The 17,368-nt window shown below is 41.7% G+C and overlaps 1 protein-coding gene across 17 annotated transcripts in view; it reads left to right on the top strand.

Annotated features, from left to right (window-relative positions):
• The first annotated feature begins 10,710 nt into the window (after positions 1-10,710).
• Positions 10,711-17,368, top strand: part of MPDZ (multiple PDZ domain crumbs cell polarity complex component) — a 140,132-nt gene continuing 133,474 nt past the window's right edge. For 8 of the 17 annotated variants that reach the window (XM_019483827.2, XM_014611102.3, XM_019483829.2 and 5 more), the window contains exon 1: positions 10,713-10,870. The gene's annotated coding sequence lies outside the window, so the exon portion shown is untranslated. Of the gene's footprint in view, positions 10,871-14,424; positions 14,638-15,171; positions 15,258-17,368 lie in introns of those variants that run through there. The other 9 variants (XM_019483832.2, XM_019483830.2, XM_014611103.3 and 6 more) reach the window with 6 other exon arrangements.

The following is a 17,368-nucleotide window of genomic DNA, read 5'->3' on the forward strand; positions in this document are numbered from 1 at the left end:
CAGGAAATCCAAACAAAACAGTCCTGTTTCCAATATGGTGGGAGGAAAGGGGCAAGGCTAGAGGCAAGAGAGAACACAGAGGGTGTGTGTAGATGAAACAGGGCCCCTAAATTGAAGTGGTGGGTTTTAAAAAACACTGCTTCAATTTAGGGCTGATTAAACCCCCGTGTCGTGCAGCACACACCCTTACCTATCTCTCGAGTGGGGAGGGGAGGGCGAGCTGCCAGCGGGTGGAGTGGTCCCTGGGATGTAGGGAGGGAAGGGCTGGTGCTTCCCTCCACAGCAGTGGCAGCTCCCCCCCAGGCGGCACCTGCCTGCAGGTACAGAGCTCAGGCAGTCCCGGCGGGGTGGGGGTACCACAGCCATGGAAGGAAGCACCGGGCCTCTACACAGCTCAGGCAGGCAGGCAGGCTCCGGGCAGGGGGGCAAATCAGGCTCACCGCTTTTCCTGGGCAGAATGTGCTTTCCCGGGCTGCTGCCAGGCTGCCTGCAGAGCTTCCTGAAGAGCCCTGGAGATGCATGGAGCCCTGTGCTTTGCTCTGGGACTGTAGGGGCAACAAAATAAAACTCCTTGGAGGAGTTTTAGTTTGCTGCACCCCAAATCATTTAAGGCGCATTATGCTGCCAAATTTCCTACAGCGGCTTGATTTAATGTGCAATACGTTGCCAAGGCATGTAAACACCAATGCCATTAAAGTGGTGCAAAAGCATTGAGCCTATTTTAAATTGTTGTGTACACATGCCCCTCATTTTGTCTATACACGGCCTTACGTAATACAAAAAAACCTTAGGACCTACATAATAATTGCTTCAACTAGATGGAGCCGGTTGATTACAAGAAGCATTAAGTAGCCAAATATTTATCCTTTTTTAGTGGAAAATGGCAACATACAAGAAGCAGTGGGTCTCATGTGGGGTAGTGATGTTTCAGTGATAAGGTGCAGAACTATATGATAAATTATACTTAGGCACACTGGATTACGTCACCATAGTCCCACTAATCCAACTTCAGAGGATTTATTCTAAAAATAAACCAACCTGCTATAGAACTATTTCCTTCTTTCCCCACTAATATGGTTTCCTCTCTTGCTCAAATACACTTTGATTTAGCTGCTTACAGAACTGGTTAGGTTCATTATCTTCTTTTAGCTAAATGTGGGCCCAAGTGTTCATTAATGCACTCGAGTTACTGTGAATTAAGTTAAGTACTTGGTTAACCAAATACTAATTCAATGAGCAGTAACTTGTGCTACTGCGCAGTAGTGCTTGTGCACAGGGGTTTTTTGACACTTACTGCACAGTACCCTAATAACACTGTGCAGCAGCATATTAGCATGGTTTTTGACCAGCATGCTACTGCACAGTGTTATTAGGCTACAGCGCAGTACGTGTCTCATGTACACACGCCTTGTATTTCTTTGTTTCTATTCCCTTTTCCATACTATATCCCATTAATCAGAAAGAGAGGCATAACAGAACAGCTGAGTGTCTGGGGCACATGGGAGCAACAGCAATTTCCAACTGCTAGTGCTGCTGGTGTAGCTGCATGGCTGTGGTAGCAGCTGTTATTTCCAGGCTACACACACACACTTGAGTCCGTGCCTGTGGCTGCTATCCTGGTTGCCCCACCTGAGTTATGCTACTGCTGAATAAGGCTACAAAATAACTTCCAACATATGATCTTAATATCAATGACAACTTATTAACCCTAAACTTGCTCACTCTCCTATTTTGATTTCTTTTAAAACTATAGCATATAGGAACTATCCTTTTTAACCAATTCAAACTATATTAAAAAGATATTGTGTCTCTTTAAATCCTGGAACAACTGTTGTATTGAAGCCCATATCACATGTTGCTTCTGGACTGTGCCCCTTGAAGCATTCCTGAAAAAGCCTCTTTAAAGTAGTCCATCTGTGATGGGCCTGTCAAATCTGTGGTCACTTTGGGAAAAGCACCACCGTTTTTAAAATAGCCTTAATCTGACCAAACCAGACTCTCCTTGTAGGTATCTTGTTCTGAATAATCTATGATAAGGTTAATGTGCTTTGTCACTTATTTGCCTACACTTCTCTGCTAAGGGCCAGGCCTGTGGTTTTAAACAATCATGTTTGTGAGTAAATAAATGCCCTTTTAATTTGCCATAACTTCATTTTTTTGTAGTTATGAATAATTAACATAACTTTTATCACATTTTTTATTTCTTTCTACCTTAAGGGCCATACTCTCCCCTCAAGGCACATGTGTAACTTCCAATAGCAATAACAACAGTTATGAAGTGCGTCTCCAGAGGAGACAGTGTCCCTAAAAAAAATCCTTAAAATGCAAATCTATGCAACGTTCTTGCCAAAATATATGCTCCAGTAAGTGAAACTAATAGTCTGTTTTTGCCAGCATAATAATCCAAAGACAGAATGAATTCCAAACACCAAACTTAAGAGGAAGTTCCTAATTTTAATTTTCCATAATGAAGTGGAAGGTATTACCATCAACAATATATTTGTCTCTTTTGCCATCAGATTTTTTTAAAAACATAATTAGTTTAGAAATATGAGCATATATTTCTAATTATACTACTGCATGTTGCATTCTGTCCAGGTTTAAAATAAAAAAGTGAATGTGTGAAGATCCATATAGAAGTTATACATATATGTTATGTTAACAGAGAATTAGGCCAATATTTGTTTGTTCTGCTCTCGTATAAATTTTGCAATGATGCAAACCTATTGAATTCAGTAAAATGATGAGATTTACCTGGATGTAACTGAGGAAAGAATTTGAGGAAAAAAATATTTAAATCTTCTATTTTTCTTATATTTTCATAATTTAGGTTACATATAAAGAAACTGTTAAAATTGGTGACTTATTTTTTATTACCATGCATGTGATACAAATTTGCAAGTAATGAAAATGTTACTCATTTTTAAAAAGAATAAGCTCCTAAAATATTTTAATATTATATGCTTATGTTTATTTGAATTTAATGTTATTGAAAGGGGTTTATTTGGGGTTTTCAGAATTTATTCTTAGTGTATGCTTTCTTTGTATCAGAAACAACATTTGTAATCAAAGAATCATAAACATAGTTAATTTATTGTTAATGTTACCCTTATTACTTATACAGGTTTCCCTTGCTTTATGTGGTACATATGTTCTGGAAAACGGTGCATAACTCAAATTTGCATAAAGGGCACCCACTTTACAATGTAACAAATAGGGATGCGTTCCAAGACCTCAACTGTACTGATCCCCAGACCCATTTCTACCACTTTTACAACAATTTTGGTACTTACTAGCAGCAGACAGTACACACAAGCACATGGCACTATCATAATGGGGGTGGCAAGTACAGAAACACGTGTCACAGACAGCAAGCAAGGAGCACAGATCCACACAGGAGACTATATTTTGGTGTGCATGACTCTGACAATGCACTGCACAAAGCAGCTGGCTGTGGGCTTCCACCACACTGGTCGCATAAGAGTGGATTTACCTCACATATAACAACTTTCTGGTATATAAAGAGTCATTGTATAATAGCAAATTCGCATATACAGAACCTGCATAAAGTGAAGGAAACCTGCACTCCATTTTATAGCAGAATACCCAGATGGCAGAGTGGCCATGTACAAATGTATCAGCTCACTTGACTTTCAGGGCAATAAATTTATTTGAGTTAAACAGGTGTACCATGGACAAAGCAAGCCAAACTAAATATAAAAGGATAAAAGGTTTTTGTGAACACATTTATTCTTTAGGAAATAGACTGAAACCATCAATTCATTACACATAGGCCATTTAATAGCCATAGGATCAAAGGGCTGAAAAGGACCTATGAGGCATTATCCTGGTCCTAGGAAAGTTAATAGGTACAGACAAAAATTACATTTGTTGCTCCATCGGCCCCTTGAAAACCCCTTGAAGAAAAGCACAGATGCAGAATGCTCTGATCACGTGACAAATTAACCCTCATTATATAAGGGTTTAAATGAAGGTGCTCTGAAGAGGTGTGCCTTCAGTAACTTCTGTCTGCTCTGGCAGCTGGACTGCTGCAGCCTAGCCCCACCCCCAGTGCTGTCTCAGGATGGGAGGGGGAGAAGAAGTTCTGTTCTGAGGTTTGCCCAACTGCACGGGGCGGTAGGGGGTGGGGGTGTGTGTGGGGGGAAGCTGGTGAACTGGACCCCCACAGGGTGGGGTGCTTTAGTCCTCCACCAGAACAGACCTCCCTCCCCGGCCTTCTCCCCCTCCCATCCTGAGATAGCACCAGAGCTGGGAGGTGAGAGGGTGGGAAGCTAGGGGAAGAGGCTGTAGGCACATAGCATTTCTTGCTGGATTGTGTCCAAACTGGAGCTGGATCCCTGACCCTCTGAACCCTACAACTAATGTCTGTTGAGTTGAGAGGGTCAGTTTAACTCGTTTCTGTGAAGCACCATGAGTTAGACCAGGGAGCTGCACTACTGTCTGCATCTAACATGCAATTCAGGTGGGAAGAGGACTGGATGCCAGTTCTCATGTCATCTGAACCAGACTTATACAGTGAGATAGCTTTATCTCATTACTGATTTGTTTACAGTACGATAGGATTATTTTTTTAATAAAACTTTCAAATAGTACTCCAATAAATTGTATGGATGCTAATTTTTATACTTGGCGCACCTAGTTGTTTTAACAATATGAATTTCCTGTTTATATTTACTTTGTAATAAACCCAGGTACCGTACATTAGTACTAGTGCTATCCAGTCTTAATAGTAAAACTTTACTAGCAAAGCTGAATGAAGAAGGTATGCATCTCATGTAATACTGATATGCATGACAGAAAATGGCTCATGTTTCAGGGAATGGAATGGAATATTAGTGGGCACTAATTAATTTATTCAACATGTACTACTCTACTTCTTCCTTTAACTGCCTGCTCTTATATAAAAGTCTATAATATAAAGCATTATAGGTTTTCTTATAGTAAGCTTTGAGTTCGGGATTTCACATGATACATTAAGCTGTTCATAGCTTCCATGTATGGTTAAATATATGTATAATGTACCCATACAGTTAGGTATTTTGTTTCTGTTCAGTTTTACACATATTTTGATTTTAATACTCATACGGATTTCCTCCCTACCTTCTCCTCCTCCCCCTAGTCAAGGATGGAAATACATCTTTCAATACAATGGCAAGACAAAAAGATCTGATGCAACTAATTACTTTGTATCATCATATAATAACCAGCAAATTCTACTAAAGCTTTAACAGCACACCACTCTCTTTCTGCAGAGAGAGAAGAGAAAGAACATGTTTCTTTCATTGTGGAGTCTCTGAGTAACTTGTTTATTCTTCTGCCCTCTGTGGTAGCACCTCATCTAAAAAGAAAACCAGAATAAACTGGCTAATTAATCAGGCATCCTATTGCTTACCAACTGTCTTCCCACTTGGCCTTCTAAACCCATTAGCGAGTATATCCACAGGACAATCTATATACTCTATCTCTGTGGGTATTTTCCTTTACTAAGTCTTTGTCCATATTAAGAGAGTCTGTGCTAGTGGAACAGAAATGTTACATTGATACAGATTCCTAATATATGTTGGACCAGTGTAAAGTAAGGCTTATAGTGCACTACAAATATACACTACACTTGAGAGAGGTTGTCCTACACTAAATATTATTACAAACCCAAGAGATGGTACCTTCTGAGAGTAATTCTGGCCTGCCATGTGCTACATGTAAACCTGTTGGTTTCTCACATTTAATTTCAGTGGAATGTCATGGAGTATGGGCAGGGCAGAGCAGTTAGTAACACTTATACTTTGGTCCTGTATTTGTTCTGTTTTTCTGCAATTTTTATATTTATTTAGTAATATTAGAGATAGCAATTATACAGGCAAATCAGCTGTACTTTGCTTTTTAAGTTTACATCTGGCACAAATAAAAGAAGCATATGCAAACTGTGACACTTAAAACTGTGAAGAAATATACTGGAGCCCAATAGTGATAATAATGATAATAGTACCTTATTATCATAGTCCTGTGACAGATGAAAACATGTTAGTTGATAAAAGGGTTCAGAAGATAAATCAGAACATGATGGACTACAACATTTAGGTGGTATTAGGCAGAACACCTTGACCACTTTTAAAGTGTAAGGCTGAAGAATACCTAAAAAGGAACATGAGCAAGCTTAGTGGATGTCAATTCAAGTAGTAAAGGACCTGCTTAACTAATCATCTGGAATTCTTTTAAGAAGTTTTTAGAATATCTAGCTTGTCAAAACATCTATGTAAGGTAAAAAAGAAAGTCTCCAACAGGCAGTTAAATAAGGCTCTGGATAGAAAACTGTTTTTTAATATTTTTTTTCATATAAGAGATGCAATGCAGAGAAACTTTCAGATTTTATTGGTTCCCGAGTTCAGTAACATGGCTGCCTGAGTTTGCTGTCTATTATTTGGAATGCAGTACCATTCCATTTATCTAAAACACATTTTTTACTCTGTCTGAAATGAAGTTATGTACGTGTAGCCTGGGTGTACGTGGGTTTGTACTCCCCTCTCCAGTTGAGGGAATTATTGGCAGGGCAGTGTGCTGTGGAGGGACACAACAGCCCATCAGCCACTTCCATCCCCTATAGAATCAGGCCCAGTCAATCAATTACTTAACTATATACACATTTATTATTTGAACAAAATCATTAAAGGGTAAGGACATACACACAACCAATTATTTAAAAATACAGATGAACAATAGAACAATCCAGAACAAAGGATACTGATCAGGCAACCTTATATTACATATTATTATTATTAATATACAAACTATTGCTTCAATTTATTCACATATACTATAAGGCACAGTCTACAAATATAACCAGCAATCCTTAGACTACCAGGGCAGGGGCCCCACTCCCAAGGTACCACTATAGGAAAGGAGATGGGGACAAAGAAAAGGAGAGGGAGACCCCCATAGACTCCTAAACTTCCCCACTATCCCCCAGGAGCGGCCCATGTGGTGCCCCTTCACAATTCTGGGGATCCCTCCTCTGTGGGGACCCTTTCTCCAGGATAACTTAGTACTCCACAGTCCTGGAGGGTTGCCTCCTGTTCTCCAGGTTGAGCTCTGTTTCCCGCTGAGCTTTCCTGCCACCTGACCATGCTGTTGCCGGCCTGGCTTAGGGCTACATACACGGTTGCGTGTAGTGGGTGCTTCACCTTGTCCTAGGTGTTGGAGGCCTAGACAGCCTTGTGCAGCACCAGGGCTTGGTCTACTCCCAGACCCTCTGGGCAGTGTCTTATGCACCAAATTGCTGTCCCGAGCCACCTTGAGCAGCTCCTGGTGTCTCTCACTCTCTGTGCAGAGCCTCCTACACTGAGCTCCCAGCCTTGTGCTGAGTGTTGTGGATCTGAGCTGCCCAAGGGGCTCCAAAGATCCTGCTCCGCGCACTGGCTTGTGCACTGTGTCTCTGGCTGCATGCCAGAGGTTGCAGACCCGAGCCATCTCACGCAGCTCCTAGGGTCTGGATGCCGTGCTGCATACTGAGAGCCTAACCGCTGGAGCCGTCCACTGCTCCCCGCTGATGGAAGTCTTCAGGGGCACTTCTGTTGCCAAAACGGCTAGTTTCGTTCCCCTGGAGGCTTGTTCAATTACCCTCAAGGAAAGAGTCACACATACAGGCTGGGTCCATCTAGGTTTATTGTTTGCAAACAGTTCGACCGAGGAGCAGAGAGCTCAAATCAGGGCCGACGATGAGTCCGGCCTGGAATCACATTTTTATAGCTTACATTCAACAGAGTCTTGATGTACTAGAAGTTTATTGGCTGCAGTACCAGTTCCTAATTGTGACGTCTTATCTTGTAGGCTGTACTTAACTAGTTATTGGTTAATGTGACTTATCAGGGTTAGTACGTGCGCAGTCAAAGGTAGAATTGCAGCATGCTCAGAAGAAAAGAGCAATTTCAACAAAGTTAGTTAAACTTTAGTAACTTCTTATCTTAACGTAACCTTAAGGCACTGGACAGAGATGATTTCAAAATGCAAGGCAAGCAGTAAGAACCACAGCTTGGACATTAGACCTCCTGATCTTTACACAAAAGGGTCATAAGATGGTCATAAGACACTTCTATCATATGGTTGTTGCTCAAGCATTACTGCAAAATTATGGAGGTTAACGTCTTTTTACTACACTTCTGGGCTACTGCTTCGCCTTGCTGAGCAGCTTTCCTCAGCTCTTCTAAGCCCCACTCTTCTCTGTTCCTGACACATCTCCCTCACTGGGCATGTAGCCTTTATACGCTCCAGAGCTCCACCCATGTAGTCTTCCAGACCTGACAGTTTGCAGTGTTCAATCAGGTCTGGAAAAGCTCTTCTCCCCCTCCCTTCAGGAAAGGGGAGTGACTTTATTTCTCTTGCTTCCTCCTGATGGGTGGATGGGCTCCACCAATCAAAACAGCAGGATCTCAAGCCTTGGCCTCAACCCAAGCTCTGAAAGGTAAACCTGCTACATATGTATGTATATTATGATTATGTACCTTTCAGTATGTTTATGGTAGTGTTTATAATTCAGTTAAATTTTGATAAATCAAATCAAAACAAAAACACTCCAAGCAAATTAACAACAAGTACCAGGCTCTAGCAGACACAGGGATGATGTACTTCTTTCTGGTACTGAGGATGCTATCACAACTGGGCTGCCTTGAGTAAACATGGAACAAGGGGCAATTTCCTGGTGAGAAACTGAGATAAGATACCAACTCCAGTGTCATTTGCTAGATGAAAAGTGTTCACGAAATAGAAATCAAAGCCTTTAACATATACAAGGAAAAAGCAAACAACAAAACAGTGGGACCTTCTTACATTGAAAATAAATTTTGTTGTCATCACTATCATTTTTTAAAATTATTTGGACGTTTGTATATTTGTAAAGGGCATAGAGAATTATTCTTTATACATTGTTTAGTTTCTGAAATTATTTAAAATTCTAACAAAAACTTTAAAACAAATTAAGGAAAAGGCACCTTATGTTTAACCTCATGCACAACTTTTAAAAAATAAACATGTTTTTAGTTTAAAATATCCAAAGGTTTGCCCCTCTTTATCTTCTAACTTCAAGCCTTAGATAAAATACCCACTTCTCATACCAAACAGCAAGATACATGTTTCCATTATACTTTAAAAAGAAATATTTCTTCTTCCCACCTCCCTAACAGATTACTTTGCTAACTGTTCTATTTTACTTCTGAGGAATATATATATATATATATATATATATTCAGCTACTATTAGAAGGGAAAACAGTAAAAATAAAAAGACCACTGGGTTTACAACTAATTGCGGGGTGGGGGCAGAGGGGGAAGAGGCATTCTTACATTCTTCAGTTAATGTAGCTTGGCTTAATTTTGTAAAAGAAACCCAAATAAACTTATTAATGGCATAATGTATCAGGTGTGGAACAAGTTTTCAACGGAAACAGCGGACACCATCATTTGAGATATTTAAAGGGACACCATGCAATAAAAGTTGTATGAGTCTGATTTTCCCCCGTATTTGTTTACAGATACATGTTAGAAATACAAAATTAGATTTTATAGATTTGATGGCACATGCTTTAGACAGCTATAATGGCCCTGGGTGTGTGTGCGTGTGTGCATGCACTAAACCCCTGTACTTGTTAAATGGTGGCTGCAAAACCAGACTAATTGGAAAACCACACTAATTGGTGAAGGAGTGGGGAGGTCATGTGTTGTACCTGAAATCTAAATAACTGCCTTAAAAATGGAGAAAAAAAATACTTCACTCGATTGCAGTTGGCAAAGGGGGGGGGGGGGGGTCATCTGTTGTACCTGAAATCTAAAGAAATGTATTTTTAAAAAAGGAAAAATATAAATACTTCTTTAGATTGCAGTTAGCACAGGCAGGACAGAGGGGAAAGTAATGTTGTACCTAAAATCTGAAGAGCTGCTTAAAAAAAAAAAAGGAAAATTATAAAGCCTTCATTAGATGGCAGGTCCTTTCAGACAGATCTCTGAGAAAGTAGCACACCACTACCTGGCCATAGTGATCACAAAACTCTTCACTGGGTTTTTTGCCCCTACATTGCTTGTTTGTGCAGCTGGAGGCAGTTTTGTGTGTGTCACTGCAGTGCTTCCCAGCCTTTAGTTTCAGCATTTTCCAAGGGGGCGGTGGTGGTATAGAAAAACAGGAGGAGGAAGCAGTCTTTGGCAGGCAGTTTCAAAGAAGATGTGGGGTGCTGAGTCTTATCCAGCTCCATCTCCTGCCCTGGAGAGAGAGAGCAAAAGAGACAGAGAGGAGCACAGCACCCACGCCCCTTCCCTGAGCTAGGGTGTTGGTTTTAGCTGTGTTGGTTTAAGGACACAGGCAAACCAGGCTCTTTGGGTAGATGTGATCTCTTTTATTAGGGCAACTACAATAAATCGCTGGAAAACAATTGTTCTTTGCAAGCTTTTGGGCACAAGCACCCTTCCCTATGCCTGACGAAGGGTGTTTATGCCCCAAGGTTTGCAAAGGGCCAGCCCAGGGCTCTCTGCAAGCTTCTTCCTAGGGCAGCATGCGGGCCCCTCCTGTTGCTGCCTGCTGTTGTCATGGTTCCTCCTCTTCCAGCCAGCTCCCTGGGCTCGGCTCGGCTCGGCTCGGGAGGGAAGGGGAGGAAGACTGGGCGGGGGGGGGGCTGGGCGTCTAGCCGCTCCATGGCTGGGCAGGATTAAGTTTCATGGTAGCCTGCCTGCGTATGTGCGGGCGCTTATCCTGCAGCTCCGTTAGAGAAGGGAAGGGGGGTGGGCAGCCAAGCCAGGAAGCGAGGTCTACAAGCCACCCCCCACCCCTGCAAGCTCCGACCCTCCCTGAGGCCGCTGCAGCGGCGAGCGGGGTAAGCGGGGCGCGCGGGGCGCTCGTTGCAGCGCGGGGGCTTCTACAGAGGGGATAATGGAATGCAATAGTAGGCGCCCTTCCCCCAGTTGTTTGTATTGCGGCCGGAGCGGGGGTGGGCAGCCTGTTGCGTGCGGAGTTGGGTGCACCCCCGGGCCGCGGGAAAGGAGCTGCGCAGCCTTGTTTACTGGGGGAGGGGGCTGCAGCCGGGAAACACCCGCGCTACTGCCGGCATCGCCCCCATCTCCCTGTCCCTTGCCGGCGGGTCTTGGCGCCCCCCCCGTCGGCCGTGGGGGGCTGGGCCTTGCCTCGCTCTCTGGACGCGTATTTTTGCAAGCGGGGCCGGGTGGGTAGGCATTCAAGTGCCCCGGGCGGGGTAGGGGCCGAGGGACGTGTTGCACGCGCGGAGACTGGGGTGCCAGGCCGGGCAGGAGCGAAGGATGCGGCTGAGGAGGAGCAGCCGCATCCTCCTCTTCTTCGTCCGGCTCCGGCGGCTGAGCCCGGGGAGGGGCCGGCTCCCCGCGGGCTGGGCCGGGCTGCGGTCCGAAACGGGCATGAAGAGGGGCGCCCCACCCGAGCATGGCTGAAGGAAGGACACAGCACACCGCCCCCACATCATGGTTGAAGGGATGATGGAGGGACACAGTCGGCCTTCTGAAAATACCCAGCTCTCTTTTCCTCCACCCCCCCATGGCTGAAGGGAGCGTGCACACCCCAACCCCCCCCCCCGATGTAGGGACACACTCTTCTTTCCCTTCTGAAAATACTCAGTTCACCTCGCCCCCCAATCATGGCTGAAGGGAGAACACACACCGGCCCCGACCATTGCTGAAGAGAGCAAGGAGGGGGACACACTCTTCTTTGCCTTCTGAAAATTACCATCTCTCCCTCTCTCTCTTTGCTTTTTGAACATACCCAACTCCTTCCCCAGTTATCATCCTTGGCTTTCAAATAACAGCCCCAAACCCGTAGCATTTTTGCCACAGGCATGTATAAAGTGTTTATAAGGGGGTCCAGAAAACTTCAGGGTTCAGCGATGTGGCAGCTACTGGCTGCATCCTTTTCTGTTTTATGTGAAACCACTTTTTTTTTCCTAAGCGGGATTGGAAGGTCCCGGTGACATTGCATTTGCAGTTTCCCCAGGTTTTTCTGCAGATCTTATCTCAGCAAGCATGAACTCCTTTTAATCAACACACAGTCTTTAGACATAGCTTCATAGCGGATTCCAGAGAATACAGAGAAGTATGAGCAAGGCCAAAATTATGCCTTTGGAGAGGAAGGTTGGCCCAGAGGGAGTTGGGTGCAGGTGTCTGAAGTAGAGAATATGACCTGGGATATTTTATTTTTTGATCTCACTTCAGGTCTATTTCTGTGCACTTGTAAACACTTGGTAGGGTTAGAATGATGTAGCCATGATAGTCCAAGGAATTATTTGAGAGGCAGGTATTTCTTAGGGTGATGTCTTTTACTGGACCTAGTTGGGATGGAGTTAGACAAGTTTTCACATGCAAGACATTCGTAAATGGAGATGACCATATAGCAGTACATTATAGGAACTTCGGAGACAAAGGTGACATTTTGGTCTCTATTGTTTACATTTAACCATATGGATGTATTATTTTGTTGGTCAGTCTTTTGCCTTTTTTCCCCCTTTAGTTTTAAAAACAGTATCTCATCCATCTTTTGTATTTTTATCTATCATCACCAGCAGGTAACTAGGTTACTACAATCTTTTGAAAAGAAAATGTTATTTTACAAGAAATCTCAACAAAATGGAGAGGAGTATGAAAGAGAGACAAAAGCAAACTCTTACATAGGAGTTTTGCTTAAGCATAGTCAGGAATCATAAGAATCCAGTCCTGCTCCCTTTGCAATCAGCAATTCAATGTCTGAACAGAGCTAGGCCCACAGTAGTATTATTGTATCACTTGCTTTCATATGGGTGACACATTGGGAGTAAAGAATATCAAAACTAAAAGTGAAAAATGCGAAATGTGAATTGTTTCTTTAAAACCTTGTTTGATTTGGATTAGAAAAAGTAAGGATGGGTATGGATATAACACAGGAAAATAAACCCAGAATTGAGTATTTAATATAGCTAAAAAAAATTATAAGGAACTTTCATTACCTATCATTAATGTATTTGTTATTGTGTGGCTCAATTTCACACACAGGATTTGCCCCAAATTACTCCTAATTGGCAGATTAGGAAATTTCAGTAATTTATACAGAAAACTATTAGCCAGTCACTCAAGGGAGCAAAATCTTGTATGATTATATTGACAAAATAAAGACAACTGAATATTTAGTTTATTGAGGTGCAAATTACCTTATAAAATGATTATGTGTAAATATAAATTATATTTTTCAACTGTTAGGACAAGATGATATTAAATAATTGAGAGAGCTGTCATATCAGATGGGAGTGTACTAGAGAATAGCAGTCTGAGATCATTATTTTAAAATGAACATGCTCATTTATTTAGCCCATACCAGATAAATTATAAATGGCCTAGAAAGCTGTTTGGGGAGCAATTTCTTTTCTTCAGCATTTCAATTTTACTTAGAACCAATGGGCATGAATGTTTTCTAGCTGCCTACTGTGGCCTTCATGGCTTTTTTTTTCTTTCCTAGCTGATTCACTATTTTGGTGTTTCTTTGAAGTATTTTCCTTATCTCACTAATGGAGAAACATTTTTATGGAGCTATTTATGTCACTGACCTTTATGAATGTCCTCTTATGAATTCCAGCCTACTATCAGCAAATGTTCCATCAGGACCTAGATATGTTCTTCTATTCCTGGAAGAAAATCTGCACTAGAACAATTAGATCAGTATCAAGACTGGGAAACAAGAACAGTATTGCTTTAATGCTAATGGGTAACCTTTATTTTCCTTTTGGCACCACATACTTTTGAAATCCAGAGAAGACAGACTTAAAATTTGCAGTGACCCATCCATTTACAGGTCAAATTGAATGCGTTGTGTGTGTTTGACACGGGCCATGCTTTAATCAGTTGATTGAATATAATTATGAAGGCATATTAAGTTATCCAATGCCTCCTACATATAACAACATGCAAAATACTGTAGTTATTTAGTAAATTATAATTATTGTGAAATCCACAAGGATTCCATAAATCAGGTGCAAAACTAACTTTTATTAGCATCCTCTTGATCTACTCCCATCACCCAGGCTACCATATTTATTTAACACAATCATTGTATAATATTAATGGTAATATTTTTCTCACTCATTGGGATTCCTCCCAACGTAATATTGTAGGCCGCGTCCAGGTAAGTGTGGACATTTGGTTCCTCAGGGACAAGTAGTAGAGGTGCACCTTACGTTGCAGTTACTTGTCCTTGCCTGTGCCATGTGCGCTTTGGTGTGTGGCAGGTTACCTTGGGGGTAGTAGGGGAGGTTGGGGCCAGCAACCTTACCTCGGGTCCTGGGGGCCTGACCAGGGCTGTGGCAATGGCTATCCTTCGTGGCAGAGCCTGGCTGGCAGCCACAGCGTGGCTCTGGGTGGCCCAGCTCCACTTTTCAGCAGCGCACGCACAGGCAGCGTGCGCTGCTTTTCTTTTTTTCCCTGCAGGCTTTTTTGACCCCTGAATATCCAGGGGTTAAAATAACCCATGAAAAAAAGCGGAGCGGTGACACATGGGCAGCACACCCCTGAAGTGCAGAAAGCTCCTGACTGTTCTGTGTGTAGCGCTGCAGACGTGTTGGTGGCGCCACATACTGCATGGCTGCGCTTGTTGTCTGTAAGTGTGTATACAAGAGTGTAAATACATATGTGGTTTTATTGGCCTGGAAATGCTTTGGACCAGTATTGGCTGTTCATTCAAACAGAATTAAGGTGTCAAGCTGAAAGAATTCTTTCTCTGTTTTTACATTAAAATGTAGAAGACAGTTTGCTACTTATTCTCACATGACAGCATGAAAATGTCCTGGTTTACATCAAATAGTTTGTGTGTTCATTGATAAAGAATACAGCATAATGAAAAAAAATTGCTTTATATTTTTGTCTTTCAAACTGTAAGGAAAATACTGAATCTTTGAGTGAGAGTTTTGTTATTTTTTACTGTACTATGAACCAACTAGTATACTGTAAAACAGCAGGGGCCAACCTTTTTTGGCAGATGTGCCACAAATTAGGTCCACACTTTCCCCAACTACCACTCTGATCCCGTTCCTCTGCCTGACCTTTTTTCTGTTTCTTGCCCTGTGCTCCTCGCCTTATCTGCTGCTCTGCTGTCTGCTTCCTGGCCTATCTGCCACAGTGCTGTCTGCCTCTTCCCTGATCTGCTGTGTGTCACACAGAGGCTGCCCATGCCAGCTGTGGCATCCGTGCTGCAGGTTGGACACCCCTGATATAAAACATGTAGGTAATTCAAAATATTTTTAATTCTGGGTATGTGATTGCGGGGGACTGGACTTGATGGCCCAAGAGGCTTCTCCCATTCTTATCCTATGTAGGTATTTTGGCAATTATAAAGGCAAAGGCCACAGAAATTATATTTGTTTTCAGTGTGGGAAATTAGTGAGTTAATGCATGTGTACTTAAATACTTCAAATCCCAGCAAACTTATATTTTATGTTCATAATATATATGCTGAAAATTTTACTTTGTTTCAGGACAATTGGTTATAAAATTGCTTGAAGCAATGCAGATTCATACAGTGATTCCATCCATAATGTAGTTTTAAAATGTTATGTGGATACTATATATTAAAAACAGGTTACCAATTTATAAAATAATTTCCTTGTGAAAAATTCAGTTTTTCTAATATATATACTGTTATGGTATTTTGTGTATTTTAATATAGTTCTGAATTCCTGAATTAGATACATTATTATTATTAGGAGGAAAAATATTAGCTATACTGTAAGTAAAGTTAGTGTGATTCAGAGTTTTAATTCAAATTATTTATCTGCAACTAGGAGTACAGGTGAATAGATAGCACAATATTGGATGATGTTAAGTTTCACTAAGAAGAACAATTGGATTTGTTAGAAAATGTTAAAACCTTCATTAAATGTTAAACTTGAATTTTTGCAGCAGCCTCAGAAATATTTAGCATTATTTTAGTTAAAGTACAAGATTAGCATAACTGAAATACTAGTAGTATCTATTACCATTTATATTTCTATTGCCATTACTAATCACAATGAAAACGATCCAGACTGTGTAATTCATATCAGTTTTACTGAACTTTTGCAGATATTCCTAGAAATTACTATGTCCAGTAGTATAGTCCTATCAGTGGAGGTGATTGTAAGAATGTGTGGAATACTGGGGAAGTGGGATTTTTCTCTACCCTGTGCCAAATCTAAGTTGTCTATACACTTGAGAAACACAATTGCACATACTCATGGCAAAACCATTTTGCATAGTATATACAAGCCTGCAGTTAAACTTTGCCTTTCTCATGTGGAAGCTGGAGGGCAGCCTGACTAGGTGGCAGTAACTGCCCCCCCTTCATTGGCTATACTAGCAGGGTAGTGTAAGAGTAATTAGCATGCCTCTTGTGGGTTCTAGTCTGATCTTTGTGCAATTGCCCAATGGCATCGACAGCATAAAATGTCTGCCTCGTAGCAGCCAGGCAGTAAGAGAAAGGAGGCATGGGGGATGAGGACCAAAATAAGAAGGGGGGAAAAAAAGCACACTAAGCAGGCCTACTCAAGCCAAGATGCTTAAATGTAGGCTGAAAGTTTGACAGTGCTGGCTATAGTGTATATAAAATGTGTGTCATGACTACTTCTGTTCTTTTAATTGAAGCAGATTTCTTCTTAATCCCTAAGCCTCCTAACCAACATTTGGGCCTGGATATTAGTTTTAATGTAGACATTTCTTTTGTATTTTGAAAACACTTCCAGTACTATAATGGCTGTAGGCAAAGCCTATTACTGTGCTTTCTATCTTTGGCATTGCATGTTTGGTAATCCAGTGGTATGAGCATTAGTTTCCAGGGTATTTATCTAAAATAGATTTGTGAAATACTAGATGGAGTACCAATCAATGAAGCAGAATGAAGCTTTCTTTTGGAAATTAAGTAGTCAAGCATAACAGAATTCTAATTAAAGTCAGGTCAGTTTTTCCTTCTGGTGAACCCTTGTGTAGTTCAGTCAAATAGTTTGACTGATGACGTTTAATGGATAATGTCAATGGATTCTTTTGGGCCCTGCTTCTGCTCTAGCCCCACTGAAATCAGGAGCACAAGATCAGTCAATAAGGACTCAGTCTTGCAGTGAGGTGAGGACTTCTGCCTAAGCACCTTAGAGAAGCTTGCCATAAAGCTGAAAACAGCGAAGTGCAAATTATTTTCCCTGCTCCAGAAAAGGTACATCAACCCATAGGAGAACAAGAACCTCATTGCTGCTACCTTTTTTTAGGCTGCTGGCAGAAGTTAAGGGAGTTGCATGATAGGATTCTGGAATTTTATGCTACGTTCCCCAAATCATATTACCTACCATGCTACATGTGCATGGCAG

Source organism: Alligator mississippiensis, chromosome 3 (genome assembly GCF_030867095.1).
Source record: "Alligator mississippiensis isolate rAllMis1 chromosome 3, rAllMis1, whole genome shotgun sequence".
NCBI lineage: Eukaryota > Metazoa > Chordata > Crocodylia > Alligatoridae > Alligator > Alligator mississippiensis.